The sequence below is a fragment of the Balaenoptera acutorostrata genome, chromosome 15 (genome assembly GCF_949987535.1).
Source record: "Balaenoptera acutorostrata chromosome 15, mBalAcu1.1, whole genome shotgun sequence".
Taxonomy (NCBI): Eukaryota; Metazoa; Chordata; class Mammalia; order Artiodactyla; family Balaenopteridae; genus Balaenoptera; species Balaenoptera acutorostrata.
The window spans coordinates 10,735,183-10,743,708 of NC_080078.1; positions in this window are offsets into that span (position 1 = coordinate 10,735,183).

An 8,526-nucleotide genomic window follows, 5' to 3' on the forward strand; every position below is an offset into this window, starting at 1 on the left:
ACACACACAGACGCACACAAAGGGACACACACAGAGTGGTGAGTGAAGTGCTAGGCTGGGGTCTAGGTCCTGCTCCTGGGCTAGAGAGGGCCTGGGGAGACATCACCCACCCCGTATGAGGCCTGCACCCAGTCCCCGTGAGGTGGGGTGGTGGGGGTCCCTGCAGGCCGGGTAGAGGGAGAATCCTGACTGTGGTCAAGCACAGAAACACAGTCGACTCTGAAGGAGCCCAGCTGAGCTCCAGAAGCCTGGAGCGCTTAAGCAGGCTGGAGACCCTGGCCACCGTTGGAGGTGGGGAACTGGAAAGTGTGCGAGTTCGTCACGAGCATGCCTTCTGAGTGCTGGCGGGTCAGACTGCAGTCCGGGATGGAGACCCTTGTTTGCACTAACCAGAGAGCCTTGTCTGACTTTGGCAGAATTAAACAGTGACTTACTAATGATAGAACTGGTACAAGGAGCATCAACTACAAAGTGAAACTCACTTTAGTCTACCTGTATTTCACTGTACATAACTGTCTCTAGGTTGAATGGTGGAGGTTACAAAGTATATTTGCGCACTATAAATCATTCTGTTTTAGTTTTAGTGAGAAGAGGGCCCGACGAGGAAGCAGCCTAACATTTGAGCCACGTCAGAATCACCCGGAGAGCTTGTTAAAACTAGGAATGCTGGTCCCACCCCAGAGTTTCTGATTCAGTGGGTCTTGGGTGGGGTGCCAGGAATTGATTACATTTTCAGTATGTTTCCAGCTGGGGCTGGTGCTGCTGGACCGAGGAGCACATTTGAGGGCCCCTGGATTAGACGATCTGGAGGCTGGAGGCTCAGAAGTGGGCTGGGCTGGGGTTGGGGAGAAAGGAAGGGTGAGCGGTCGGGGCAGGGATGGTGGGCAACATGGTCATATCCCATTGCTGTCTGTGGGGGCCAGTGTATGGAAGGGGCGGGGCACCTACAACAGGTGGCCAGCATCGCCGTGACCACTGCCATCTGCTGAGGTCTTGCCATTGGCCAGGCACGGTGCTAAGTGCACCCTTGATGTGACCTGTGGGGCTCCTGTGCACCCATTTGAAAACTGGGGGTGGTGGTCATTGCACTGCTTACCTCCCAGGGTCCCCAGGAGGATTAAGTGTGACTCTGCAGCTAGGCTTATATACTTAACAAATGGCAGAATGAACAACAAACAGGAAGCGTGGCATCATGGGGGCAGAGGCCATTCCTAAGAGTTTCCTTCCCCCGAGAAAGGTGTCTAACTCTGCGCCGTTACCTTCTGTAGAAGGCAGGATGATGGCCTCCAGAGACGTCCTTGTCCTAATCCCCAGAACCTGTGGATATGGTAGCTTGTGTGGCAGAAGGGACTTTGCAGATGTGAGACTGAGATGGAGAGATTGTCTTGAATTATTCATGTGGGCTCAATGTACTCATACATTTCTTATAACGGAAAGAAGGAGGCAGAGGAATTGGAGACAGAGAAAGAGGTGTGATGACAGAAGCAGATTCAGAGCCAGAGAGAGGGATGGGGGGCGGGGCGGGATTTGAAGATGCTACGCTGTTGGCTTTGAAGATGGAGGAGGGGGCCATGAGCCCAGGAATGCAGGTGGCTTCTAGAAGTTGTAAAACCAAGGAGACAAGTTCTCTTCTAGAGCCTCCAGAAGGAACCAGCCCTGCTGATGTCTTGGTGTCTGGCCTCCAGAACTGTCAGAGAACAGCTTTGTATTGGTTTACACTCCCTCGGTAGTTATTTGTTACAGCAACAGCAGGAAGGGAAACCTCTCATTCCCTCTGTTCTCCCACCTTCATCCAATGTTCATTCTCTTTCTGGAAGTCTCTGTTGAAATGTCACTTCCTCAGGGAAGCCTCTCTGATCTCCCCCACCAGATAGCCCTCGTAGCTCCGTGGATGATTTCAAAGAACAATGTCACAATTGTAAAATTACGTAAACCTTTGCGTCAAGACTGGTTAATGTTTTCTCGCTGGTTCCAGTCTCAGCTCCAAGGGGTCGTGACCGTCTTCTTCACAGATGCGTCTCAGCACTGAACACATCAGCTGGACTCCACAGAGGCTCAGAGAATGTTTGTGAAATGGGGAAATAAACTAACTTCCACTGTATCTACTCTTACCGTGGGCCAGGCCTTGCTGGCTGAAAATGAAGTGTATCTGTGTGAGGGGATCACCCAGACACGCCCCCCTCCCACTCGTAGTGGAAGGGGGAGAATAACATAAAATACAGAAAACTGTTAATTCACAGTTTCGATAGTCAAATCCAGAGAGACAGAAAGTGGAGTGGTGGGTGCCAGGGGCTGGGGGAGGGGGATGGGGAGTTTGTGTTTAATGGGGACAGAGTCTCAGTTTGGGAAGATGAAAAAGCTCTGGAGACGGATGGTGGAGATGGTCACACAGCAACGTGACTGTACTTATGCCACTGAACTGTGCAATTAAAAATGGTTAAGATGGTAGGGGCTTCCCTGGTGGCAGAATGGTTGGGAGTCCGCCTGCCAATGCAGGGGATACGGGTTTGAGCCCTGGTCCGGGAAGATCCCACATGCCGCGGAGCAACGAAGCCCGTGCGCCACAGCTACTGAGCCTGCATTCTGGAGCCCATGAGCCAGAACTACTGAGCCCACGTGCCACAACTACTGAAGCCCACATGCCTAGAGCCCGTGCTCCGCAACAAGAGAAGCCACCGCAATGAGAAGCCCGCGCACCACAACGAAGAGTAGCCCCTGCTCGCCACAACTAGAGAAAACCCAGTCAGCAATGAAGACCCCATGCAGGCAAAAATAAATAAATTAATTTAAAAAATGGTTAAGATGGTAAATTTTATGTTATGTGTATTTTGCCGCAATTAAAAAAAATCCCCTGTATCTAAATAAAACTGCCTCCACAGAACCCACCATTCACATCGATGTGTTCAAAATCATTCACTGAAAAAAAATTTACAGTTTCGGATGATGCTGGGAGAAAATTAAGAAAGTTCCAGTCTAGTTAAAGATGAAGAACCAAGTGCCTTATGGGACCTGGAGTCCCGAGATTCAGTTGGAGGGTGTGATCCCTGCAGGCAGATGCATTTCTGGGACGTGGGGGACCTTAGAGGGCTTCAGGGGAGGTGACCCTGTAGCTGCACCTTGAAGAGGGGGTGGTTGAAAGCTGGACAGAGGGGTGTGCAGGGCCTCCTGCGCTGCGAGCAGGGATTCTGAGGGGTCCCTGCCAGGGGAAATTCTGCTCACAAGAGGTTTATTTATCTCATTTGATTAGAAGGAGTTCCCCTCGGGGGCAGTGCCACTATTTCAGCTGGAGGACTCCAGGGCTCCACAAGAGCGGGGATCCAGGGCTGAGATCCCCCTGCATGGTAGGACGCCTGAAATCCTCTGGGAGGACCGCTGGCCTCGGGGGGGGGGCGCGCTGGCTGGGGTGGCTGAGCCGGGCGGCAGACCTGGGGGTCCAGGCTGGACAGGCACCGGTGGCCTGAGTGGGAGCGCTCATGACGGCCACCAGGTGTCTCTCTTGATTCGTGGAAGACGTTTGCAGGCTCCTGTGCTCAGCCTGTCTGCAGCTGGGGGAGGCCTCAGAATGCGTGGTCTTTGGCGCCTTGGTGGTGGGGTGGGAATGAGAGCTCGGCTCTCTGTTTAGCTGGGCACCCACACCTGACGGTGCTCCTCCCCACCCCCCAACCCCGTCACTCGGGACCCTGAGCAGGGCGGCCCCCATCAGCGTCATCGTTTCCCGCCTGGCCCGGTTTTGGCTGGTAGTCTGGGCGGCTGGCACTGCATCCCTTGCTTTGGTGGGGAGGATTAAAGGGGGTTGCATGTGCAGGCTGCGGCGCCCGGGGCTGGCACAGGTCAAGGCTCAGGTCGTGGTCATCAGGGGAACAGTGGGCATCAGGGGATCCTGAAGTAGAGAGGGCCAGAGTGACACATCTGGCCTCAGCTGGGAACATGAGCTTTGGAAGGTGCGGATCTTTCTGGTACGTCCACGGTTGAAAGAATAAGTGACCAACTCTGCAGGAGCGTTGCGGTGCAGCCGGGCAGAGGGTGGGTCAGCGGTTTTTCGGTCTATATCCTCCTGGAAGGGGCTGGGATGGCCCCTCCAGAGCCCTTCTCCCCCTGCCTGCCCTCATCAGGAAGGCTCAGCTCCTAGGTCCAGATTCCAGGCCTCAAGGAACCAGTGGGGAGAATGTCGGAGACCCAGGCCCTTCCGTTTCCCCTCGTGTCTCCTCCCCCTACCCCAGCAGATCCGCTTCGGAGGGCAGACAGGGAGGCAGTGTCTGTTCCTTTCTGTTCTAGAAAGACTCACTATTAGTCTGCCCCACTATGCAAGACAGAATAGTCCAGCAGCACTTTGTCTGTGTATTCAGCCCACATTCACTGAGGGCCTACTGTGTGCCAGGCACCCTTCTAAGTGTTGGGAACCCAGCAGTAAACCAGACAGACACAGGATCAGCTCACAAGGAGTTTGTAGCCGAGATTAAACCAGTAGACCAATAAATGGACCAGTGTTTTTCAGATGGTGACAGCATGTTCCTTCTAAACTGTTGATGATAATAAGGGTCTCACGGTCATAGGCCTCACACTCTGTGTGAATAGATGTTCCTGGCGGGACCCTGCAGGGCCACCATTCCAGCCTGAGGACACCAGGGCTCCCCGCGGGTAGCCTTCCAGGACGGAGATCCCCACCTGCAGAGAAGCGGGTTGGCTCACGCCTGTAGGACTTCTGAGCATCGTTCTGGGGAGACCGCTGGCCTCTTGAAATCCTTTGCCTCCCACAGGGAGGCCTCAATGCCCCTGGATGGTCTCTTTTCTTTCTAGAAAGCAGCTCTGTGGGCGAGACCCGTCCCTTCTGAGCTGCAATGTGGAGATGCCGGGAGAACAGGGCTTGGGCTCTGATCTGTGTCATTTCCTCTGAGACAAGGGCCCTGGTGGCCAGCTTAGCTCTGGGTGACCTGCTCGTCCTCAGTGGGGGATCCGCCCCCTCAGCTGGTTTTGAGGCGGGATGTCTGCACAGGCAGGTTTGCTCAGGCCAGTCCCTGTGTACAGCTGCTGTCCCTGTGGAGTTACTTATTCACAGTGTCCCCTTCCCTTTCAGCTGTGTCCCCGTTTGGTTGAGAACTTCAGTCGCCACCCTCTTCTATGCAATGTTTGACTCGGATGACTCTTTCTTTCTGAGGTCAGAACCTTCCGTTTATCCCTGGGGGATGGTTGGCAAATGCCTTCCCTTAGCCTCGAGACAGACAGGAGAAAAATGAGCAAAACACGTTCTGTCGGAGGAAGTGCTGAGTTCTTCCCCTTTTCTCGAGATGAAACAATAATGATCCTAATCAAAATAGAGGACATGGTCTATTGGCAACATTTGGTCAGGCTCTGTGCTGGGCACTGGGGAGACGTCCCTGTCCTCGGGGTCTCAGGGTGGAGCGGAGGACACTGAGAAGTAAATCGATGAGGACAGGGCTGGTATGGAGGGCGTCCCAGGCTGCTGTGGGGACCGAGGCAGGGGTCTCACTTAGCCCAGCAGGGGATCTCATGGTCCTGCAGGGACCCAGAGAAGCGGGGGGTTACCAAACAACCCTCTGAGACAGCACATGCCAAGTGCTATGGGGGCTGAGGGGGGAGAGCAACCAACTCATACTGCGGGTGAGGGAGGATTTCTAGAAGCAGGGTGAGGGCATTCCTGGCAGAGGGCACCGCCTGTGCAAAGGCCTGGTGGTGGGAGCTGTGACTCAGGACAGTGGGGCGTCGATCGCCAGTGGGGACACGGGGAGACGCTCTGAAGGGGTGACCCGGGCCCCAGTAGTGAGGGGCTCTGTGTGCCCGATTGGTGATTCTGCCCTTTCCCTGGAAAGCTGTGGGCAAGGGGGGCACTCACTACCCCTCCTCCCAGGGGACACACGCGTGGGCCTGGAGCGGGTCTGGTTCTCAAGAATCTTATGCCACATAGCAAGAGGGCAGCCCCGGTGAGGAGGTGAGAGGAGTGTGGTACCCATGAGCTGAGACACAGTGGATGGGGCCCCTTGAAGGTGGTCTCAGTCCCCGTGTGAGGGTCACTGCTGGGGCAGGAGTGGCACCGAGGGTTGGCCGAGGCTTAGCAAAGATTCTGCACACAATGGGTGTCTCCCACACAAGGCAACTTATCTTCACTTAGTGAACATTCAGGACTGTGTGTGTGTACCAGAGACCCGGTCCCAGGATGCTGAGACGTGGGCAGGACAAGCTGAGTGTGGGGTCATCCCAGCCCTGAGAGATGCACCCCAGAGGCAGCCAAGGTGACCCAGGAGGGCGCCGAGCTGGGGGTCAGATGACCAAGTTTTAGGCTTGGGCTCAGCTTTCCTGCCACTCTGTTGGGTTCAGCACTGCCCTCTTCAGAATCTGTTTTTTTTTATCCTTCATTGTAAATTATTCTTCCTAATGATATTTTCTCCATGACCCAAGAAACTGGGATACTAAGAGAACTTTGGGCTTTTCTGTGGGGGCAGGAGCAAAAGAGGGAAGGATGTCCTGGAAAGGGGGTACTTAATGGCAAGCAGAAGGCAAAGTTCACGAGCATCCCAGTTTTGCTGGCTCCCTGGAATGGTATCGGGTCAGGGAGCAGCAGAGCTGGAAGGGAGCTTATCCAATCCTCCCATTTTACAGATGAGAAACCGAGGACCAGAGATGGGTGCAAATTGCTTAGGTCAGGACTCTTCTCCCTTGAGTTGTGCCTCTTCCCTGCTCCTATGGGGCTATCAGGCTCTGTGCTTGGATATACTGAGAAGCAGGGTAAGGAGGGAACCTAGGATCCCTCAGACTGAAAGAAGCTTCTGGAAACCCTCCGAGTATGGCATTCTGGGTGTGGGGAAGGCTCCAGGCTGGCTGGACTGCAGGGAGACAGCAGCCTGCCAAGCTGGCAGGCAGCAGATGACAGGCCTCCGAGCCTCAGTTTCCTTGTCTGTAAAAGAAGCCAGTTGGTCTGGAAAATAGTGGAGGCCCTCCTCCCTCTGGTTCACTCCCTGTGCTTCTTTGATCCAGAATCACCATCCACTCTGGAGTAAAGGAACCCCACTTTTCTGTTGGCTTGTCTACTGCTCACGTCTGCATACCAGCCGGAAGAAATTTGAGCCTATCTGGAACTCTCTCCCACCAGCACTGTTTATTTTCTGATCTATTTCCAGCTAAGGATTCCATGTGCCAGTGAGAGTGGTTTCCGGTACTGTGTAGACAGGACCTATGTGTATTTTCCGCGCACGTCTTCCAAGGCTGACGTACGTCTTCCACACATCTGACTTCCATGTGGCCTGAGCTCTTCATGCGAATTTGGGCAGATCAGTTAGTATCTTGCATTTTCCAGGGTCTTCGTGGACTGATGCTTCCAGCTCCTGGGAGGGAGTCAAAGGGGAATATGTGTGTGAATGGTGTGTGCAGGCATGTGTGCGTGTGGGGCATGGTGTGTGCAGGCATGTGTGTGTGTGTGTGTGCTCTGTGCGTGTGTGTACACGTGCACGGGCGTACGTGCATGTGAGATGGAGGTGGGGTGGGCCTCCTGGGAGGGCAGGGGGAGGGCACCTGCAAACTCAGTATGTCTCCCTTGACTGTCTCTAGGCAGATTCTATTGATGTTAGTACTTGCAACCAGCCCCTAGGGGGCTTCATGTTTGGATGGAAGGGAAGCTGGCACTGTGGGAAACATAGAGCTTGGCCCTTGAAATCAGACACTTGGGAGGCACTTGACATTTTCTTAGGGATTCAGGAGGTTTTGTGTGTCTGGGATGAGTGGAACACGATCTCCAGGCTCCCAGTTAGGAAGTGCAGCAGGCCTGGGTTCCGGCTTTTTCTCAGTAGCCCCCATCCCTGTTCAGAGCCTGCTCTGCAGGCTTTGAGGCCCTGGCTGGCACGGTATGTGGAGGGCAGGGGCCCGTAAGTGCAGAGGTTGCTGCCAAAGGGGCTTCTGGAGGCAGCTAGAGGCATTTCACATCAGCAAGACTAGGAGAGCTTGGCCTTGCCAGAGGCAAGGCCGTAGCGTGCAGCTGGGGTGATGCAAACATGATGGTGTGGAAAACAAGGTACAGCTAAATGCAAGATGCTTGTGATAGTCAATGTTAATACGCTCACTCAGGGTGATTAATTTTGCAACGGCTGAATCTCACCAATGTACTTCCATCTATGGCTAATGGGACATTTGCGAGCTGCATACTTTCATTAGTGACCACTTCTCCCAACTATCTGCTCTGAGAACTTGCAAAATGGTTTCTCGGAAGTCGTCTCAATAAACAGTGGAGTCAAGAGGCAGGAATTCAGGGGCTGCTGGTGTTTCCACGTGTCTGCGGGAGGGTGGAGTTGGCAGTTTCTCCTGGTGGCACAGAGCCCGACTTGGAGCTGCTTGCCCGGGGGTAAGCCCAGGGCCTGTCATGCACTGTCTGATCTTGGTTAAATTCTGTAGTCTCACTGTTGTACGTTTTTTTGATCTATAAAATGGATCTAACCACAAGTCTTCTGTTATTTTTGTTGAACGGGCCTTGTGAAGAGTAAATGAGTTAGTGCATGAGAAGAGAAGGGTTTAGTTTAGTGT